The 22,878-nt window shown below is 47.5% G+C and overlaps 2 long non-coding RNA genes across 2 annotated transcripts in view; both read left to right on the forward strand.

Moving 5' to 3' along the window:
- The window catches only part of LOC135896535 (uncharacterized), a 79,182-nt gene extending 72,607 nt beyond the window's left edge, over positions 1 to 6,575 (forward strand). Inside the window, exon 3 of the long non-coding RNA XR_010562735.1 lies at positions 3,788 to 6,575. This is a non-coding gene — a long non-coding RNA (uncharacterized lncRNA). The remainder of the gene's footprint in view (positions 1 to 3,787) is intronic.
- A 9,249-nt stretch (positions 6,576 to 15,824) lies between these two features.
- The window catches only part of LOC135896541 (uncharacterized), a 60,965-nt gene continuing 53,911 nt past the window's right edge, over positions 15,825 to 22,878 (forward strand). The window contains exon 1 of the long non-coding RNA XR_010562736.2: positions 15,825 to 16,123. This is a non-coding gene — a long non-coding RNA (uncharacterized lncRNA). The remainder of the gene's footprint in view (positions 16,124 to 22,878) is intronic.

Genomic DNA, 22,878 nt, shown 5'->3' on the forward strand with positions numbered 1-22,878 from the left:
CCCTTGTGGGCAGGCATGGTCAGGAGCAGCAGTAGCAGCAGCAGCAGCAGCGCAAGGAAGGAAAAATCTGGAAGGAGATGCAATACTCAACAGTGTTGGCTCTCTGTCACAGGCTGCAGATTGGTTGTTACAGCGCCTGTGCATGTACCTTTGTAGGTACGGCGGTTCTTGAATCAGTGGATGTGACCCAGTGACTTGATCACCGCCGAAGCACATAAGCACATAAATAAGGGTCTCATTAATGTCATACAGCTCGTATTAAGTAGACTGTGTCGGTAGTTCCGGGCGGGACGAGACCCTCGGCGCTGTAGAGGGCAGAACAATTCCGCACAAGAAGCGGCGGAGCTGTACAACGATCCGCGAAATTGTGGGTTACGGCTGAGCACTCCTTGTGAGCATTTCTAGAGTGGGTCACTTTTTCAAACTTATTCCAGGTATGAGTGGCACAATTCAAACACTATTTGTAGGGCTGACCATATTCTATTGGAATGCATCGTGGCATTATCTGCGACACTTGAGGTAGAGATACTTTCGATGGCCCGTCCAAAACTTAGACCTAGAACTAGATAGGCTGGAAGGTTTTTATAGTGTCGTGAGTGCTCCCGCCTCCCCTTCCCAGCGGGCGAAGTGAAATGCGATCTGCCCACGAGACGGCGCTGCAGCCCTCTGGCGCGCGGCCGGGCGTGGTAGCGAGGGAGATCGGCCAGTCGGTGTGTTAGCGGTGTGCTTCTGCTCTCATTGTACGCTTTGAACCTTCTGATGCTGAGTTGACTGATCAAGTAGTTTAGAGTATCAGCATTGTTCTGCGTTGAATGTCGCTGACCATGCCTGCCTGCAAGGGCTTTGTGCCTTTGTGCAAGGGTGGATGGAAGTCGTTAGCGGCATAGGTGTCATTGATCCGAGCCCCTGTCGATCCTGTTCACTTGCAAGAAGGGGCCAGAAACATTAACCGAGACGACAAGATAGTCAACAATACATGCGTAGTGTGTTCTCGTCATTTTGGTGAACTCTTCATGGAGAGAACATTCAAGCACGTGATGTACAGGGAGGCTGCCGAGCTTGAACGGAAACGGCCAGCGCTTGTTGGTGACGCTGTGCCGACTGTATTCTCTGATGCACCTTCACATCTGGCAAACCCTGTTTCTAAAAAAGGAGAGAGACTTCGCTAACTGAAAATTCGCTGTTCCATCCAAAAGGCAAAGCACCGATTGCGACAGCAAATTAGTAGCTATCAGTGCCAAGTAAAGATAGTAGCTTTATTGGCCATATAAACTTGTAATGAAGCTGACGCGCCCCTGGGTGTGTGCCAATTGAAGTGGAAGATGAAGGGCCGTACCCTGATCGCGAGCGAGCCTCATGCTACGGACAGCCCTTGCAGTGCCTTGATTTACCTAGCGTTCCACAACGTTGTGAACGACAATAAACCTCGTCGCATTTGGTGGAGGTTGCTAAGATCCTTCGCCTCGTCCTGGAGGAGAAGGCAATAAAACAGGAGGCAATAAAACACAGTCATAGTTTGTCAGGTAGCCTGTGCAGCTAAAGCTAAAGCAAATTCATAGTTCTTGTGCTCTGGAAAGCTCACTGGTCGGAGGGTGCAATCTTGCAGTTTAAAAAGAATCGTGAAAAGTCTATCAGAATTTTTTCATCCGCATTTGTTATTGTGTTTATGAAGTAGTACACTGGAAACTAGCTGGAAACAGTTAAAGGTGGGCCCGATAGCCGTTCTACGTCGACATTGGTGGAAAGCAGGGAAGTGTGGTCATAGCTACAGGAAATTAATATTTTGTTTGTGAAGCCAATGTTTATTTTATTACTCATAGGGAGACCACAGAACTAGACGTACGAACTCTCAAACAAAAGCAGATGTGCGCCAACATGCAATGAGACATGCCACGACTCGAGCCGCCTGTGCATATCCAGCCGTTACCACGAAGGCAGCACCACTTGTTAGCATGAACTTCTGTCTTACATCATAATACCTGTGAAGTGCGATAATTTGTATATAATATAAAGGCTTTCACCTTGCACATCACACATGTTACACTTATTAACAGCAGAATTACCTACAGTAATCTGCAAGTTATCTACTTAGCATGCAGCTCTACTGCAAAGGTTGCACCGCTGAGTGGTGTGACAAACTGGTTCTCGCAACTTTCTGTGCAGATTGAGAATAATAACTACCGTTTGCATACAGCACAACCAAATCTACCACTACAAGGAATGTTCTTTTGCATTCTCACCAAAACCCCATGACGCCTTTTGGGCGGTTGTTAGCCACTGTAACTTTCGCCTTCCTTTATTAGTTAAATTAAAACGGCGTGTAGTGTGGCATTATGTTTAAGCCTACTGGTGCCACGAGAGACGGAAGCTTCTGCACCTGGTCAATGTTTAGATGAGTTGCATTTTTTGTTCATGTAGTAACCAACGCGCGCAGAAACTATTTCGTGGAAACAGCAAGCCAAAAACACGCCTTGCGATATCGCTACCGTTTTATTGCTACTAGAGGGTAAACTTTGGTGCAACTCAGACGCATCAACGTGGCAAATATTTGGGCTTGTTACTACATGATTGTTGCATTGAGCAGTGCAGGCCAAAGACACATAGAAAAAGGCCATACAGTAACACCTTGTGACTATTTTAGTGTGTGTGTGTATTTGTTAGGCCTGCGCCACTCAGTACAATCCACTTCATGAACTATTTGCAGAGCAAAGATAACGCACATTCATCCAATGAGAAGCAGAAGCATACTATCTCCCGTTAATTCCTTTCGTGCAAAATCAGCGCAATGGAATAATAGGGATGGATCAGCAAAGCACGCATTTTCTGAGGCACGCAGATGGTTGTTCTTTTTTGGTTGATTGACATGGCCTTTAGCTTTCGTTGCACTGAGTGTAGTGTGTGAGACAGATTGTAAAGACACTAAATTAAGGTTGAGGAATGGTACACTTAAGTACAAACGTGGCCTTGTTGGTACGACATACTGCAATTGAGGCGCAAAACATGGATAGACGCAGAGCCTGACAGACGGATAGCACATGTGTTGTACCCCCTGGTTGTCATTTTATTGCGCTTCGCTTGCATTCTGTGATTGATACACATTCCTGAAAAACATATTCCATTATTTATTGACCCAGTAGAATCTCATTTATTTCAGGCTGTTTTCGTGTTTTGTGTTTGTATTAGCGCAGTTGAAGAGTTGTCTTATTCATTTGCCGCGCCAGTCCAGGCACCACCTACCGGTTGAAGTGGTAGCTGCAGGAAGTTCGGCACCTGAAGGTACTATTTTTTTAGTGCTGCAGCCTTGGATCTAAGATAAATATTTGCTAAAAGTATTGTGCCGTTAGCAGAAATGCTGCTGATAGCTGCTTGTTAAGCATAAAATGCTTTTAGCTCCCCTTGTCGCCGACCTTCAAGAGACCTTGAGCCAAATTCCTGAGCCGTTATCGGGGCACTTAAAACGAGAATGAAACGAGAACATACGGGCACCGTTGTGAGAATAAAATGAGATGCAACCAGTCAAAACGTAAGAAAATGCGGCCTTTGGTCCCCAATGCATTCTGCAGGTATGCACTACATAAGCTAGTTACTGTCCAAAAAAGTTACAAGATATATTGCTTCCGGCTTCTTCCTAATGTTTGTTCACACTATCACACAAGCTGTAACTTCTAGTACGTTGAAGTTTTATTTATCATAACCAACAGCGACGTTCAAAATACATGTACAGGGCACTATAGAGTTAATAGTTAATTTTTGGTGCTGAGACCGTGTTGCCATTACTCTATTTCAGGCCAGCGGTCCGTGAGTTCCGCCGTGTGTCCGGCAGCGTGTAGCGCACCGCGGATGGCTGTTTGGCTGAGACGAGACTTGCAATGAGGTTCCATCGGTGACAGAAAAATGTTGCATCCACATGGACCAATGCACAGTGTGACGTGATGCGGTGTGGTGCGGTGTTGTGCAGTTGCGAACGTGCGCTACACCCATTTAAAGATCGTGGCTAGTATCATCTTCAACCACTCTGCTTTGCCGGTAGCCATTTCGCGCGTACATCTACTCTCGATTACGGTAGAGCCAGCAATTTCTTTAGCGTAGCTGAACGGCGCCGCGCGTGGCGCGTGTACGCGCAAAGCTGGACCAGCCTTGCACGCACTCCGAGAAAGGCTGGTCCGAGGCTTCGAGGCTCCGAGGCTTCGGCAAGGCCGCCCACTTAGTAGGTATCAGTGAGGCTGGAGCGCTGCTTTAGCCATCGCGCCCGCTGAAGGGTGGCAGTGTGCATGCGCATTCAGACGACCTCGCCTCTACGGAGACCTTCATTTTCCTCTATGCGCGACCGTTGTGGGCATAGTTGAGTTGTGCGAAAGACAGCTGGGGAGTTTAGCTTCTCGTAATCTGCTTTTCCTTAGTTACTGCAGCACCAGAGAATAGAGCGTGCTTTGCTGTGTTTGACCATAGCATATCTGCATTACGCGTCTCTAGACAAAAGTTCATGCGGCTGCAACATACATATGAGGACGGATTGCCATCGAAGCTGTTTAAGCTGTTGACATGGGCCGCGTACGCGGGCTGCATACATTATGAAATCATACATTTTATGAACGTTATATTATCTGTGTGGAAAAAAAGTTCTGGCAAAGTTTGACATAACTCCACCTCAACAAATATTAGAAGTAAAGGGAGAGCTGTGGGTTACCTAGACCAATGATAAATGATAGGCGGCAGTGCACTGTTTGCTGCTAATCCCTCTGCACAAATCCAGCGCATTCAAACAATTAGGAATTGATCAACAAAGCCCACAGATGCTTGTTTTGTTGTGTGGTTGACTTATACGGCCTTTAACTTTCGGTGAACTGAGTGGGATGTGTGAAAAATATTGTAAAAGTACTCAATTAAGGTCAGGGATGAAAATTCTTAGCGCTGACAACCACGCTCCATCATTGATTGGCCTTGTAGAGTCTCATTTATTTCAGGCTGTTTTCTTGTTTTGTGCTTGTGTGTTAGCTTAAGTGAAGTAAGAGTTGTCTTAATTATTCAGAGCGCCACTCCAGTCGCCACCTGCTCAGCAGCCGGCGCATGCTGCAAGCTTGACACCGGGTGGTACCTTATTCTTTTGAATGCTGCTGCCTTGGGGCTAGGATAAAAATTTGTGAAATGTAGCACGGTGTTGCTATGAATTCTGCGGATAGTCGTCTGTTATGAATGTTATTTTGTCTGTTTTAAAACTTTTTACGTGCCGTGGTAAAGTTTAACATAACTCCATCCTCATCAATTATTAGCACCAAGGAGAGCTGTATGTCACCTAAACCAATAAGAAATGATAACCAGAAGTGCATTGTCTCTGCATCAAAGACTAATGCAAGGCTACCAGTTCTTGCTATGTTTTGCAGAAATTTGAACACAAGTTTTGTCTACTTCTTACACTTTTCTACAGCCGTCCAAAAGATCGCAGCTCTTATGGACCTTGTGAAGAGCAAGCTCGAACTTCCGGGGCCAGAATTTTTGGCCTGGGTCAAGCAAGCGTACATGGATTAGGATATTACTGAAATTGAGTCTTTAACTGTAGGCACATTCACATTTGTGGATGCAGTATAGGAAAGACATGGTTACGGCAACAATAGCCCGCGCACGCCTGACTCGTACACAAAGCTTGGACAAAAAAACAAAAAAAAAACACGCCTCCATAACCTGCGAGGAGTCGTCAATCTACTTCTGCGCTGAACAACTCATCAATGTTTTGCAATGAAAGATGGCTCGCGTGAGGAAGCAGAGATGAAGCAGTTCTATTTCGGTGACTTAAGAAAGGCGCTCATATTGTTTGTGTTGCAGACGTATGAATCAAGGTGTTTAAGGATATGCCAATTGTTGGCGCACCACCGGATGGTGTGGTAACATTCAGCTGTGAATTCTGCAGAGGAAAAGCTCGAGCTCTTGAAGTGTTCTTTGAGACTTCAAAACTCGTTCGCGGACTTTCACGGCAACATACCGAAACTTGTCTATGAAACGCAAATGAATGTGGTGATGGGCATTTTTAACCTGTCAAAGTGCGACTTTGTTGCTTACATTAACGAAAATGAAGCTGAAATTGTTACTGTAAGGTTTGACAAAAACCAGTTTGAGGAGCTTTTGCGAGCTTGGATACCTCTACCCAGCTTTGCAGAGGGAGTATTACTGAATGTGCCATTCAACCTGAAAGCTCTTCGTACAAATAGTAATCGGTGTGCATGCTGCTTTGTAGCCTCTTTTTTTTGAAGTGAGGCCATCATTTTTTCTGTAATGTTAATGGAAGTTGTATATCGAGCAGCTGTCTGTCATTAACGTTCCCAAAGAAAGCTTCCATCTTTAGGTATTGTTTAATCTCGCTAGTCGCACATTCTGCACTTAATATTGGTGCTAGCTGTGGTGCGTATGCACTAATAGTAAGGTTAGGCTTTCCTAACCTTACTATTAGTGAATAGTAAAAACCTAACCTCCTATTCCTAACCTCCTATTAGTGACAAGGAGGCATTGTTGCTTCCTTTTGTCGCGCCTCGTGGACATCCTGTACCATCTATGTATGTCCAAATAAACTGAATTGAACTGAATTGAAGTGAATTGATTTGCCAAGTGTAGTAGTCTTCCTCTCGGAGAGCATTGAACTCCTCATATTTACCTGGCGCGCATGCATACTTTGTCAGTTCTACTCCCTTTTATTGAAGTACCGCCAATATTTTTTTGTAATTTGCATTGAAGTTGTATATCGAGCAGGTGTCTGTCCTAGGCGTTTTCGAGGAAAGGTGCAACTGTTTGTGAAAGATGCAGTGAGAAACACTAGTTTTGATGCACTGGACATTCTTAATGATTATCAGCTGTGTTGGCATGTACAACTTTCTGTTTCCATCATAGTGCCATGCGACTTATGCTTGAAAAGTCGTGACTACGGCTGCATGTGTTGTTGCATAATTGACATCTTTTATTACGTGAACACTATTTGTATGTTTGATTTGTTACACATAATCACCTGCATGAGTGCTGTTGGATATACATGCATGTCTTTCTGCACTTATATCATATCGCAGAATGGCTAAGCTTACTGCAATGATGCTCGAAGGGTGGCTGGGACCTAGCCGACAGGCCTTTTCTTGTTTGTTGAAGCTTTAGTTTCTGGCAACTACAGCGAAGTCAATTATGCAACTCTCCTTTTGAAACTATTCTGAAGTGTTAGATGTGCATAGTTACTCATACCATTTTTTTCTTGTCTCGGAAATTTATGCTTAAGCAGCAGCCCAATATCAGCTATTATTGTGCACGCTATCCATTTCGCATAACATAGAAATTGTGTGACTTAGAGGCACGTATCTTTCTGCATCCAGAAGTTCCTCACCAGTGCCAATAAGGGAAATTTCTACTAAAGTTGCGTTCCCTTATGCTAGCAATGCGACTAGTTTCAAGCGTTAGTGCAATGTGTATATGCGCTCACGTTGTTAAAGTGGTAACAATTGACATGTATCTCTTTTTATAACCACCATAGGAAAATACGGTAGTTATAAATTTTGCCGCATGACTGAAATCAATCAGCCTGCTAATATCACAAATGCTGTAACTGTGCCTGTGAGTCCCATAAAATTGTGCTTTCACAAACTATGTGCATTGTATAATGGCCTCCTAAATGTGATGCCAGCAGAACACCCTGCATTTGGCAATGACACTGATGAGCATAGTTGAAGAAATTAGCCATGTCAATTGCAGTGAAAGTTTTGCACATGACTCTTCACTTGCACAGTCCATTAATATTAATTAGACATTGACTAATCCAGCTTTGCTTCGTTAGGACGGACCTTTTAGCCCCAGCGAAAAACAAAAGATTTCTTCCGTAGCTGGTGAATGTATGAACTAAGCATGCAGGTTTGATTTTCACCACCACCAGTGCCTCACGTGTGGCGTTCTCTAAATGTTTGAAAACATTCAGGAGGCCGTGCTTCTGCTTCCCTAGGCATGCGGCTGTTTTATTCATATTCAGTATTATTTTTTAGTGGTAGAAGCTCCTTCTGCTGCGAAACCATCCATTTCGGCTTATTTCATGTCACGCTGAACTGACATTACACATGATGCCTCTTTTCAGCTCATAATAGATGAGTTGCGCTTCAAGCGCAAGAAACAAATGAAATGTACACTACTGCAAGCAATAAAAAAATTATTTCATTTTGGAACAATTAGTTCATTTGTCCTTTCCGATAATTCCCGAAAGCATGCGTTACCACAAGGGTCAAAGGAGGGGAACGTATTCTTGGGTAACAATAAATCGATCATTGACACGCTGCGCAATTTTGTAATATGCAATCCCTTTGAAAGAGGAATTACCATACCGATTTCTGTTCGTCTTTTTGAGAATGCGCATTGTATTGTCTTTAGCTGTCTGGCTCTTTTGAGTCAAAGTGGATTTAACTAATTAATGGGTGCTACTTCTGAGAATACACACAAAGTAAAATAATTTACTTAATTCAAGTACATCATGGTCTTCTGTTATGCATTCACTAAGGGGGTTACAACTAGACGATGTAAAAATATTGAAGCAGGTAAATTATTTAAATAACGATCATTATACAGTATTAAAACTATTTTCGAAGTGCGCACACGGAAAAGTTATGTCAGTGATGATACAGGAAGCTCATATCTACCAACTTTTACAATTTTATCCTAAAATGCCACATTTATAGTGCTAATTTAGATTGATGCATTGACAAAATTATTTTACATTTTGTATTCTCTTAAATCTGGGGCAGAACCAACTAAAGGTACACATATACTGACATTGAGCGTTTCTTGTGGCCTAATATTTCAGAACCGTTGATTATATGGACCTACCTCCACATCCGCGCCATAAACTGATAAATCCAATCTATAGCACCAACCAAATGTTCCGACAGCGGTTACATGAATATTTAATTACAACTACTTCATAAACAGTTCTGGAATTTCGATCCTGTAGGAAGACTCAGATATGAAGGGAAAGTTATCCCATTAGACAGATTCTGGTCCTCCCATACAAGGTAAATATCCACTGGAAGCAGTACGATGAGTGTAAAAGCTATCAAGAGGCGTTATGGTTTAATTGATGAAGCCCTCAGCGAGTAGAGCATCGTAGCGAGAGCTCACACGACTGAGTCAATACAGACACAAGGCTTCGAACAACTCGTTGTCGCCATATTTCCCGAGGCAGAGCATGCTGCTTGTTCTTCTCCAGTAGAATTGTCAATTGACAAAAAAACGAGCCGTGCAGGAGACCTACGGGCAAGATAGCACATGTGGATTGAAGTATGGCTTCAGCCGCTGAACGCGCACAATTTCCCGCCCTCGGCGGCGCTTATTCGAAGGTGGCTCAAGGGGTTCTGCCATACAGTTCAAAGGAGACGTTTGAGTGATCACACGGTAGGGACCCTGGTACTTGGAAACGAGTTTGGGGAAAAGTCCAGGGCTGATAGCGGGAACTCAAAGTCAGACTAGTAAATGAGGGGAATAGGGTGCAGGAGAGGCAGGGATATTCCGAAGGTGCTTATGGCGCTGCTGATCTGCAGCCATGGTCAGTTTCCTGAACATGGCTGAAGAGACGTTTAATAGACTTAACAGAAACTGTCAAATCGACAGTTCAAGAATTCCGTTGACCGTGGCTGGTGTCTTGCCGACCATACATGTGGATATAAAAACAAAAGTTGTTTAAATGTACCAATGAAGTGGTTCACGCAAGCCTTGTATGCTGACCACGTATGTCCAGCTCTATTCTGCGTAACGAAAAAAGCGCTTCCTACATAAAACCTCCACATTAGGGTCGCTTCAAAAGCATGTCTACAGCATCCTAAATTGTTAACAGAATGGTTAACTGTATTTCACAAATTCTTTGAGTTAGCCATTCGGCAAGTGCTACTGGGGGTGCGGTTGTTCTTTTCCAATCTTCGAGAAAGGCTGGAAAGAGCATGTTCTGCTGTGACAAGGGGTGCAGAATCCCTAAAAGTTGCTTGATGCTTATACTTTGCATACACCTGTTCTCACCATATTGTATGCTTCTTCATTATGTTTAAAGCATTTATAAACTGCGTTTATTCAGGTTCGCGTCACAAATTCCAAGATCTGCATTTGACCTGCATGATTTTTTATTTGCTTTGCCCCATGTCAATTGACAGGAGTCAACACTCATCGCATTGATATGGGATATGCCCGGCCGATCCACTGGCGTACTAGCCGCGTGTCTGCAACAGAGCAACCAGTCATAGACACAGAAGTTGAGAAAGTGGTCACTAATGGCTACCATCTTTGTTGTTGCGGCTCCGCTTCCTGCTACTTGTAAATGAAGTAGATAAACCTCTGTTCTGAGGAACTCCCCATAAAAGTATGATAAAACTCTGACATGGTGAAGGGATATGCCAGGTGCTTATAGGTTAAGGTTGATAAAGTTCAGCAGTTTCATTCTACCTACTCAGAAGCACAGAGCTTAGCTTACTCTCGTGTTTCAATCATTGGTGGCTTGAAATCGCACAAAAATGCACACACTCGAAACAAGCTGCTTAATAGCTCTAGTATGTTAATTGGTATCGGTTTATCAAAAAAGTGAAATTCTTCAATGCGGTGTATAACTCTCTCAACACGATTGCGAGCACTGACAACCTTTCTGGTTGCTTTAGCCTGCTTTGGTGTGAACTGTGGAGTTCTATTAAAGTTAGGCGCATACAGTTTCACACCAGGGGGTAGGATAGCTTCCAGGCGGAACCCCTTGTCAGCCATTACACTATCGCTTGACGGAAGAAATTGAAGCAGGCCACAAGTTTCCACAATCTTTGTGTCACTAACATGCCTTCCCCAAAGGTCTGGCAGAAATGGCACATAGCCGTCTGGCGTCACCCAACCAGTGCTTTAAAGGTGTTATAAGGTTTGTACGAGGAAAAGATTTGTCGTTGAGCAGACAGCATAGATGGCTTCTGGATTCTAAGCTTTGTGCAATCAAGCACAATTTTGGTATCAGGAAATGTCTTGAATGATTCAGGCATATGTTTTTTTGTGTCCTCTAATGTTGGAAATCTGTTTATGACAGTAAGTTGCCTGTCGGTCATTCCACGCCAACTGTCTCAACCTTGGCGTTCGACCATCAGCGATTTAATCGAAAAGAAAACTGAGGACTACCTATTTAAAGCAAGAAGTTTTTCTGTGAAACATTTTTGCAAAAAAAAAAAGCTTTCAGCACCGCTACGAACAAGTCAAGTTCTTTAGAAAGCTCGAAAGTATGAGTCGTAAAACGCATTGTCAAAAAATTTTCTCTTCTTAAATTAGGCGAGCGCACAATTTTCTTTTGAGAATAAAGATAGGCTTTTCACTTAAAGAAGGTGTTATCGATCTTTACATTTCCGCGAGTTCTTTATCCGGCACTAAATATGCAAAATTTAGTGCATATTGGGAATCTTTTTGCAGAAGGATAACTTTTATCGAAAGGTTATATTTCATAGTAACTAATTGCCAGCAAGTTGCACTGTAAGTGAAAAATAATTTGGGACGAATATAACGGGAAAAAGCCTGTACAGCTGGCGGCGAAATAGCAAAAAAGTTAGTTTTAGCTTATGTTTAGTCGTAAATTTAGCATTGTCGGGGTAGCTAGCATAGTCGGGGTAAAAATACGCTAAGTAGTGTATTTATTAGAAACATTCATTGTATACAAATTGAAAAACTTTTATGAGTTTACTTTTTGTTTTAAGCAAGAAAAACATTTTTGAATTTGTGTTATACCGGTCTCTGTGCTTGCACATGTTTTCCCTTAGTAGGAAAGCGTCCTAGCGGTAAGCAGAACTTGAGCGGACGCAAAATTTCCAGAGTCGATGGAGGAAACATATAGACAAGATAATCAGCTCCTCAAGTTTCTACTTGAGTGCTTCATTAGAAATTATTAGCCTAGCCAATAAAAAACGCGAGCCCCAATAGAGCGAATTGAACCGGATGTCGCCGTACAGCGACTGCCTGCATAGCGTCGTCACGCGGCATCGCAAAGTGACGCCGGTGAGTGCAGAGTGCAGTTATGTACACTAAGATATAGATATGGGCGAAAACTTTGTGAATAAGAAAACAATCTGTTGCTTTATTACGGAAAATATGTAGCAAATATCAGCCAACCCAACCGTATTTCTGCGATCATGTTGTCAATGATGTTAAAGGAGTGATGTCGACTCGGCATTAAATGTTTTGGCATGCTTAAGTTCAAACTACTGCATTTAAAAATATGATGGAAGGAAATAAATACGTCTAACTGCTCGCCCTCTCTGTCTTTCTTGTAGTTACATGTTAAATTCAGACCGAATGAGGCTGCCATTAACCCTCAAGAGAAAAGTGTATAACAGCTGTGTCTTACCAGTACTCACGTACGGGGCAGAAACCTGGAAGCTTACGAAAAGTGTTCTACTTAAAGTGAGGACGACGCAACGAGCTATGGAAAGAAGAATGATGGGTGTATGGTTCAGGGGATAAGAAGAGAGCAGATTGGGTGAGGGAACAAACGCGAGTTAGACATCTTAGTTAAAATCGAGAAAAATGAATGGGCATGGACAGGGCATGTAATGAGGAGGGAAGATAACCGATGGTCATTACGGATTACGGACTGGATTAAGGGTTACGGACTGGGAAGCATAGCAGGGGGCGCCAGAAAGTTAGGTGGGCGGATGATATTAAGAAGTTTGCAGGGACAACATGGCCACAATTAGTACAAGACCGGGCTAGTTGGAGAAGTATGAGGCCTTTGCCCTGCAGTGGGCGTGACTAGGATTATTATTATTCTTATTATTATGCTGCTGCTGCTGATGATGATGGTGATGATGATGATGATGATGATGATGATGAATCTCCCTGCGGTACACCACGACTGGTATAGCTAGAAGGCGCTAGTCCATGTTCAATCAAAATAAAGAAACACCTTCCATTCAAATACCTGCGTGGAGAAAAGCGAGGAGAAACGCGAGGAGAAAAAAAATGAAGGCCGGTTCATGACCTATGCGTCACGCGATCTCGAGCTCTGGTATGGGAGTACACAGGGAATGAATTTCGCTTGCGGAGGCTAGACGGGGCAAGTGGAGAGAGTGGCTCTCTTGGCCTTGACGCTGGCCTGCTCAAATCATGGGTTCGCGGCACCGGAACACTTATATCTCGGCTATTAATGAACCAATTTGAAAAATTCTTGCGGATGAACGCTCCTTAGAGAGCACGTAACAACTTCCAGCGTAAAATCAAAATTTTCTATGGCGCCTGGTGAGGGGCCTTTAAAGATTTCATGTATTTGGAGAACTTTGGCGCTCCGTGCTGCAATTGATTTCATTAAACAGAAACCACCTCAACAATGGACAGTTATTAGTGGTTCCAAGGCAGCCTTTCAGTGCCTACAAAGGAAAATGCGCCACAGACCGAATGAACAACTGGCTTCGGAAATTCTACAGGTATATAATCGCAGCCACTACAACCGACCAAACATAATATTTCAATGGCTTCCAGGATATTGCAATATCAGCGGGAATGAACACGCCGGCTAAGCCGCCCTATCTGTGCACGAAGGTATTCAGTGTGTTTCGATTCCGCTTTCGCGAAAGGACGCTGCGGCTGGGCTGCGATTAATGTCCCGTGAATGCAATTTGCCCACGTTTTCACCATGTGTCGTTTGCGTTCGTTGTCTTCGGCCATACAGATGCATCTACCACCTTGGTTGTCACGACGTAAAGAGAGCATGCTGTGCCATCTGTGGCTAGGTGTCTCATTTACCAACTGTTATGCCTTCCTTATTGGAATGGCCAACAACCCCACGTGCGACACATGGAGCTGTGAAAAGACGCTCCCTTACATTATCTATCTCCTCGTACTATAGTGCCAGGAGGCAAGTGGTGTGCTGAGTGATGGACCAGTCGGACAGTCGTCCACTATCAGAACAAAATGCCCGAAGCAAGAGCACCCAGAGACCATCCGCGCAGAAGGCCTTATTCACAATACTAAGTTTCCTGCAGTCGACGGGCCTTCAAAATTGACTTTGGTAACGCCACCCCCTGCCGCTCAGTAGTATACACGCTTTGTTTGTTTTCGTCCCTCTTTCTCTCCTTCTTTCTCGCTTTTTCTTTTATGCGAAGCATATTACTAGAGCTCAACCCAGCTCCTCAGGCGCGGCGGTGTCGCCTTCAATACCACGTGACACCGTGACGTCACGACAGAAGAGAAATGGGGCTCCAACTCGCGCCGTCGCTCGCGGCGTCGCCCCCCGCATCGGACGCGGTGAGCGTCGAGCAACGCAGCGTTCGGCGCGACAACGAAATGTGCGCCTGAGCAAGCGCCGCACGCCTGAGCCGACGCCGACGACACCGGCTTTTCTGCGACACGAGCTCCTTAACGCTGTCGCGTTAAAATAAAGGCTAGTATGCTTCGCATCCTGGGCTTAACCTTAGCTAAGCCACAGCCATTTTTTATGCGAAGCATATTACGAGAGCTCAACCCAGCTCCTCAGGCGCAGCGGTGTCGCCGTCAATACCACGTGACACCGTGACGTCACGACAGAGGAGAAACGGGGCTCCAACTCGCGCCGTCGCCCCCCGCATTGGACGCGGTGAGCGTCGAGCAACGCAGCGTTCGGCGCGACAACGAAATGTGCGCCTGAGCAAGCGCCGCACGCCTGAGCCGACGCCGACGACACCGGCTTTTCTGTGACACGAGCTCTTTAACGCTGTCGCTTTAAAATGAAGGCTAGTATGCTTCGCATCCTGGGCTTAACCTTAGCTAAGCCGCAGCCATTTTTATATCCCTACTTCATGTGCAGGGTAGCCAACCGGAACTACTTCTACTTAATCTCCCTGCTTCTCTATACAACCTGTTTCTCTTTCAGTACTCATTGCCTCCACGACTGCTATAGTATCTCTACTTGATCAATTTTCGTAATCTATGAAAAGGCAATTCAGGCATGCAGAGGTTGATTCTACTTGGCAAATTTTGCAACTTCGTGATCCATAACTTTGGTGGAATCTATCGCAAAATATCCTTTCCTGAAACCAGCCTGTTGTCTTGATAGACGGAACTGGTCTTTTCCTGATTTTATTGCAAGTTACCTTGTTGAATATTCAGTAGAATCCCGTGAGCCAGCCCTAATTGACGAAAAGATTTTCAAATATTTATACGCCTTACTTTTTATGGTTGAGTACGATGCTGGCATTCTTCAAACTTTATGGTATCCTTGAAGTCTTCTGGCATCGTGAATCGCAAGGATTGCGCAATAACAAATTACTATTTTAGGCTGTACTAAACCACTCAACTTACCCATTTTTCTTAGGTTGTTCCGCGATACCTTAAAAAGCTATCTCTGTCTATTTTCATCGCCTCTTTTACATAATTGGAAGGTAGCGCTGTTATTAGAAAACATGTAAATATTGTCACGGGGATTGACGAGTACACGGGGAAGAGGCGAAATCGTATATTTGAATATTTACAGGGTGCTACTATCGCAGAATGGCTGACAGCAACTGACGCGGCACGTCCCGTCTTCAGCAGAACTGATAGTTGGGCGAGTTGGTACGAATTCATATGTGCTTGTCGATTGTGCGCGCTAAATATTTCGCTATTAATACGTCCCGTCTTCTTTCTCTTCACCGGGCGAAGCGGTCCTTTAATCGTACGCTCGTACGCGATGCCTCGTAACATCACTCCCGACGGAGTGAGTGCTGTCATGGCGCCTCCTAAAATCAGTAAGCACTGCTGGTTAAGTAGGGCTTTAGCGGCGACACAAGGACATCAGTAGTAGACGTAAAAGAAGACGGACGATGCGGCAGCGAAATGATGAGCTAGACAACATCGTTGAGCTTTCTGATAACTTTGTAGGGTCCGGTCAGGCGAGGGAGGAGCTTCTCGCACAGTCCTTGTCGTCGAGACGGCGTCCAGAGTAGGACCAAATATTCCGGAGTGCATTCGAATTCGCAGTGCCGGTTATCATAGCGCTCTTTTTGGGAGGCCTGTGACGCACATATCCTAATATGAGCAACCTGGCGATATATACTGGCTCGAGAGATGACGTCCTGAGCATATACGATGAGTACGTGGGGATCAGCAGGAAGGAGCGTCTGAAAGGACAAAGCATGGTTGCGACCGTACAGGAGAACAAACGGTGAGTACTCGAGGGTGTCATGCCGGGACGAGTTGTAGGCAAAAGTAACGTAGGGTATGGTGGCTCCCAATCGCGGTGATCAGTTGAGACGTACATAGACAGCATATCCTTGAGAGTTCGGTTGAGGCGCTTGGTAAGACCGTTGCTCTGTGGTTGGTAGGATGTCGTAAGGCGATGTTCAGTAGAGCAGCTGTGAAGAATTTCGTGAATAACCTTTGCTAGGAAACAGCGGCGACGATACATAAGAAGCTGACGTGGGGCCCCGTGTCGAAGAATGACGTCATTGAACAGAAATTATGCAACGTCTGTAGTGCAGCTACTGGCATGGCGCGCGTGATGGCATTTCTGGTCGTATAGTATTAGATTCGTCGGACGATCCTACCGCTGTCAAGCAGATGTAGGACTCGTCGGACTACCTCGCCGCTGCCACCATTTGAAGGAGTCGAAGGTCGTAGAGATGAATTCGGTGAACAGGATTTATTTACATATTAACATATTTTAAGACAAGACATACATCGGCAGTCTAGCGCGACTCCCATATGGAGCCCGCAAGATTAATTTTCAGCAAACAGCATTCGAGCACACAGCTCACTACTACATTTTGGGCATAACAACGAGCACTCAGCTCACAACGACGAGTACGACACGAGCACGACACGAGCACGCTCTAGCAGCCGGCAAACGCTGCTTATAAGCCTCCGCTTGACGTCATCGTTCGGCGTGGACGGAGCACGAGTGGTCGGGAATGTTCGTCCAATCATTGTAAACGTGCCAGCGCCCCGCCGTTTGGCCCACACACAAAGGCTCCGGAGTCGACGTCAGAGGGCTTTGTAGAACTCTCGGTACAGCATAGCCCGCGGTGTCGTCGACCGAGGGCCTCGTAGAACTGTGCTTTCCGTCCCGGGTGGCGCGGCGGCGTACCACATTCCAGAGCTGACCGCGCGCCACGTGGCTGTCGGTCATCCGCAGTTCTCGGAAGGCGCCTCGTCTGGGGGGCTTGGAACACGTGCAGCGGGCTGAAAGCTGGCACGTTGTCACCCCCTACGGCCATTCCTAACAACAGTCGGTTGCGACGCGAATCCATTTGTTGTCGGATACGGACGTAGGGAAAGGTCCGAGCAAGTCAAGGTCAACGCGAAAGAAAGGCTCTGATGGAACGTCGACAGGTTGAAGCAGGCTAGCCTGTGGAAGAGCAGGACGTTTGCGTGGTTGACAGCGCTCGCAGGCAGCAACGTATGGGCGCACAGAACGATACAAGCCAGCCAGTTGCATGAAGCGCCGAGGTGTTCCACAGTTGCAGAATCGTGTAGATGCTGAAATATGGTGGTACGCAAGTGTCAAGGAATAATTAGCGAAAATTGCGGCCCGTCAGGTTTCATGTTGCGACGGTAGAGAACTTCATTGCGTAGGACATATTGACGTGGAGAAGAGTCGGAACTTGCGGAAGACAGTCGCTGAATGGTGAGCTTTAGGGATTCATCCCGATGCTGTTCGGTGGCGATGTCGCGTAAATCGTATAGGGTGAGCACACAGGAATCATTGTCATGACTTACGAGGCTAGCAGGGTCCACCGGATGGCCCGAAAGCCAATCGGCATCACGATGTAGCCTGCAAGACATGAATTACCTCAAATGTATGTTCCTGTAGTCTGAGAGCCCAGCGACCAAGGCGACCAGTTGGCTCCTTGAGCGATGACAGCCAACAAAGAGCGTGGTGGTCGGTAACAACCGAAAATGCACGGCCGTGCAGATACGGGAGATATTTCGCGACAGCCCAAACCAACGCAAGGCACTCGCGTTCCGTGATCGAATAGTTCCGTTGAAACTTGGAGAGAAGGTGACTGGCGTATGCAATAACACGTGCTTAGCCGTGCTGGTGCTGAGTGACGTCGGCGCCGATTCCATACCCACTAGCGTATGTACGAACTTATCGCTGATCGGTCGAAGTGAGTCAATATGGGCGGTGAACTGAGCAAGTTGGTCAGCACCGAGAATGCAGCCACTTGGTCGTGGCTACACGAGAAAGGGACGTTCTTTAAAAGGTTGATTAGTAGTCAGGTTATGCTGGCGAAATTGAATAGAAAGCGGCGGAAGTACGAGTATAATCCCACAAAACTCCGCACACCTTTCTCCGCACGTGATTGTCGACAGCAGTAACGAGGGTGAGTGACACAGCAATATTTGGGCCAACAGCATGCCAACTAGTAGAGTGTTACGTTTCGCCTACGACGCGCGGTAAAGCCAGCGCGGATGCAACGTACGCCGGAGCTTCGTTCCAAGCGGCGGACATTTTGGCCCGTTCGGAGCGGCCGCGAGCGCGCCCCGCCGAGCGCGTCCCGGCTTGTTCAGTGCCACGTGTCTTTGTGTGTGCGTGTGTGTGTGTGTGCCCACGCTTGTCAAAGCGCGGCAGCCGGGGAGAGGAGCTCCCCCAGTGTGAAGCGAGGAGGTCTGACCGGCGCCGGCCGGGCTGATGCGTCACCTCCTTGTCCCAACGTGTCTATCAGTCCGTCCGTCGCCGCTGTCACGTGGTGTAGTCCCGTGACCTTCCCTCTTGCTCTCAACTCCGAGAGTATAAGAGCAGCTGCCCCCGGACGCCAGGAGAGAGGCTCCGATTTCTTCTGTTGAGCAACGTGCTCTCCCGTCTCTCTACTTCGGTCGACCTGACCGCCCGCTCTTTGCGATGCTAGAATAAACAAGTTGTTCTGTTAGCAGTCGCCTCATGCTTTGCTGGGACCTTCGGATGCTTCCAGTGTGCCCCAGGCCGCCAGGCCAACGCTACCCTTGGGGCTTGCGACCCATTTGCAATAACGGGCGCCAACGGTCCGGTTGCAACAACGGGTGTCAGCACTGAGGTTCCGACAGCTGGTGGCAGCGCTGAGATTCCAACAGCCGGTGCCATCGGTGCGGTCCAAACATCTGGTTGCCAGCGGTGAGATCGCGACAACGGAGGCCAGCAGCGAAGAAATGCGGTTGACTGTATGCTGAGCAGCACAACGACCATCCGGGAGCAGTGCAACGAGCCCTGTGTGATGACTGGTTGCCTGCAGCGGAACGACTGCGCTGAAATCTTGGCTGCGAGGTTTGGTGAGTGCGGGACTTTCTTCTTCTGAGTTTTGCCAGGCTTTTGTTAGTGTCAGAAACAGAGCTGGTAATTGTGGTTGTCGTTGCTGCCGGGTTAGTTTGCGGCAAGACAATAGTAGGCAGTAGAGAAAGCAGCATTCAGAGCAGCCATGGATTTGAAGTCGTTGCGCAAACCGAAATTGTTGGAGCTTGCAAGAGAGTTGGGTCTGGATGTCTCAGACAAACTCAGAAAACCAGAACTGCTAAGGGTTATTCTTGAGTTAGGAGCTGAGGATGACGAGCTGTCGGAATGCCTTGAGACCATTGAGGAGAGGGAGACTGCAAAAAGACAGGAGCTTGAACGTAAAGAACAGAGAGAGAAAGATGAGCTTGAACGTAAAGAACAGAGAGAGAAAGATGAGCTTGAACGTAAAGAACAGAGAGAGAGAGATGGGCTTGAACGAAAAGAACGAAACGAGAAAGAAAAAGAAGAGCGTGACCGTCAACACGCTTTGGAAATGAAGCGTCTCGAGGTGGAGATGGAACGCGCTCGTAATGGAAGTCAGGCACACGGTGCAGGAGAACGAGTATTGTTTAAAATGACTGACCTGATGCGGCCGTTTAAGCTTGGAGAGGACATTGGTTTGTTCCTGGTTAACTTTGAGCGAACGTGCGAGAAGCAGGGGTTCTCTCGGGAAACGTGGCCACAGCGCTTGCTCACTTTGTTACCCGGCGAGGCGGCCGACGTAGTCGCTCGCTTGGAGAGAGAGAGGAGGCAGAGGATTTCGACAAAGTGAAATCGAGTCTGCTAAAAAAGTACAGGCTGTCCGCGGAGGCGTTCCGTCGGAAGTTTCGAGAAAATGAGAAAGGCAAAAGTGAGTCGTATACAGAGTTTGCCTACAGGCTTATGTCAAACATGCAGGAGTGGCTCAAAGAAGAGAAAGCGTTTGGTGACCACGAGAAAGTTCTGCAGTGTTTCGGGCTAGAACAGTTTTATAGTCGGTTACCTGAGAACGTGCGCTACTGGGTCTTGGATAGGCCAGACGTTAGTACGGTGGCTAGAGCCGCTGAGCTAGCCGAAGAGTTTGTGACGCGTCGGGCTCGCGGAGCTAAGGACGGTCAAAAGGGTGAATTTGGCTCCAAGTTTGAGAGGCCGAAGTTTACGCCCATGAGAGCAAAGGGGGACACACGTAGTGCGGACGCGAGTGAAAGCAGTCCGACCGAACGTAAGGAGACGGCGGCAGCCGAAGCCGAACGCAGAAAGCGGTTCGAGACGAGGCAAGCGCGCGTTTGTTATACGTGCCAGAAGCCGGGTCACTTTTCGGCGCAGTGTCCGGAAACAAAAGCAAAAGTAGTGTTTTTGTCATTATGCAGCACTGACGAGAACATGAAGCTTCTCGAGCCTTACATGCGAGACCTCCTCGTGAACGGGAAGGAGTGCCGAGTGCTTCGCGATTCCGCAGCTACGATGGATGTAGTTCACCCTTCTTACGTAGAACCCGATATGTTCACGGGCGAGTGCGCATGGATCAAGCAAGCCGTGGAAGCTCATAGCGTGTGTCTGCCCGTAGCAAAAGTGCTTATTGAAGGACCTTTCGGAGCACTTGAGACGGAGGCGGCAGTGTCATCTATGCTGCCCCCCCAGTACCCGTACCTATTTTCTAACAGGTCCGATCACCTCCTGCGCGAGAAGGGGCTTTTGTTTGGTGAGGCTAGCGTTCAGGCCTTAACCAGATCGAAGGTTCGGGAGCTCGCTGCAAAGGCGGTAGTTGCGGGGCCGACGTTGTCGAACGATGAGAAAGGGTCAGAGGCGCAGCAAGGTGATATTCAGAGCACGCCCGAACTGAATAAAATTGAGCCTGTAGCGTTAAAGGCACCAGATACTGGAGAGGAAATTCCCGATGCGGGAAAGTTAGAAGAGCTATCTGCAGATTTGCTCATCGCGCCTACGTCAGACGGACTTAATAGGTTGCTAAAAGTCAGCCGGTCGGCTTTGATAGCCGAGCAAAAGAAGGATGGCAGCCTAGAAAACATACGCTGCATTGTCAAGGAAGGTATCGCCAAGAAAAATGCTCGCTTTGTGGAAAGAGGTGGGGTCCTGTACCGGAAGTATGTAGACCGCAGGGGAGTAGAGTTCAATCAGCTGATCGTGCCCCAGTGCTATCGTCAGGATCTGTTGCGCTTGTCGCATGGGGGTTCGTGGTCCGGACACCTAGGAGTTAAGAAAACTAAGGACCGTCTCTTGCAAGAGTACTATTGGCCAGGGTGTTTTCGGGACGCAGACCACTTTGTGAAGACATGCGACACCTGTCAGCGGGTGGGCAAACCAGGGGACAAATCGAGGGCGCCGTTGAAGTTGGTACCTATCATTACGGAGCCTTTTAGACGGCTCGTTATTGATACAGTGGGACCTCTGCCGGTAACAGCCACGGGGTACAGACACATTTTGACTGTGATCTGCCCAGCGACAAAGTTCCCTGAAGCAGTGCCGCTTAAAGAACTCAGCTCAGTTGAGATAGTCAATGCACTACTGTCCATATTTGCGCGAGTTGGTTTTCCTGCGGAAATCCAATCAGATCAGGGCACAGTGTTTACTAGCGCTTTGACGACAGCCTTTCTCGAAAGGTGTGGGGTAAAGCTGTTACACAGCTCAGTGTACCACCCACAGTCGAATTCACTGTGGGTGGCACAACCCTCACTAAGCCTGGCATGGCTTAGTGAGGGTTGTGCCGTGCTTGCTGACTGAGCGGCTGAGTTTCGGCGTAGTTCTAACGCTTGCTGGGAACGAGAGAAAAATGAGAACTCTCCCGAAGTCACTTTGCAGTGTCCTCTGTGAACCTGAACGTGAGAACGAGGCCTTCTCGGTGCGCTGCGCTCAAGAAACGCCGAGGGACGACCGACTTCGGTTATGAGCATCATCGAGCGACATCCCTCCGGACAGCGGATGCAGTCCCCTGACCATCGGGATCTCCTTCCCCCGGCGGGGCGGTCTGTTACGTTTCGCCTACGACGCGCGGTAAAGCCAGCGCGGATGCAACGTACGCCGGAGCTTCGTTCCAAGCGGCGGACATTTTGGCCCGTTCGGAGCGGCCGCGAGCGCGCCCCGCCGAGCGCGTCCCGGCTTGTTCAGTGCCACGTGTCTTTGTGTGTGCGTGTGTGTGTGTGTGCCCACGCTTGTCAAAGCGCGGCAGCCGGGGAGAGGAGCTCCCCCAGTGTGAAGCGAGGAGGTCTGACCGGCGCCGGCCCGGCTGATGCGTCACCTCCTTGTCCCAACGTGTCTATCAGTCCGTCCGTCGCCGCTGTCACGTGGTGTAGTCCCGTGACCTTCCCTCTTGCTCTCAACTCCGAGAGTATAAGAGCAGCTGCCCCCGGACGCCAGGAGAGAGGCTCCGATTTCTTCTGTTGAGCAACGTGCTCTCCCGTCTCTCTACTTCGGTCGACCTGACCGCCCGCTCTTTGCGATGCTAGAATAAACAAGTTGTTCTGTTAGCAGTCGCCTCATGCTTTGCTGGGACCTTCGGATGCTTCCAGTGTGCCCCAGGCCGCCAGGCCAACGCTACCCTTGGGGCTTGCGACCCAGTTGCAATAACGGGCGTCAGCACTGAGGTTCCTACAGCCGGTGCCATCGGTGCGGATCAAACAAGAGATACGATGTAGTCGCCGCCGGGGACGGGTGATGCTGTCGTCAAGGCAATA

This window comes from Dermacentor albipictus, chromosome 1 (assembly GCF_038994185.2).
Source record: "Dermacentor albipictus isolate Rhodes 1998 colony chromosome 1, USDA_Dalb.pri_finalv2, whole genome shotgun sequence".
In the NCBI taxonomy this organism is placed as follows: domain Eukaryota; kingdom Metazoa; phylum Arthropoda; class Arachnida; order Ixodida; family Ixodidae; genus Dermacentor; species Dermacentor albipictus.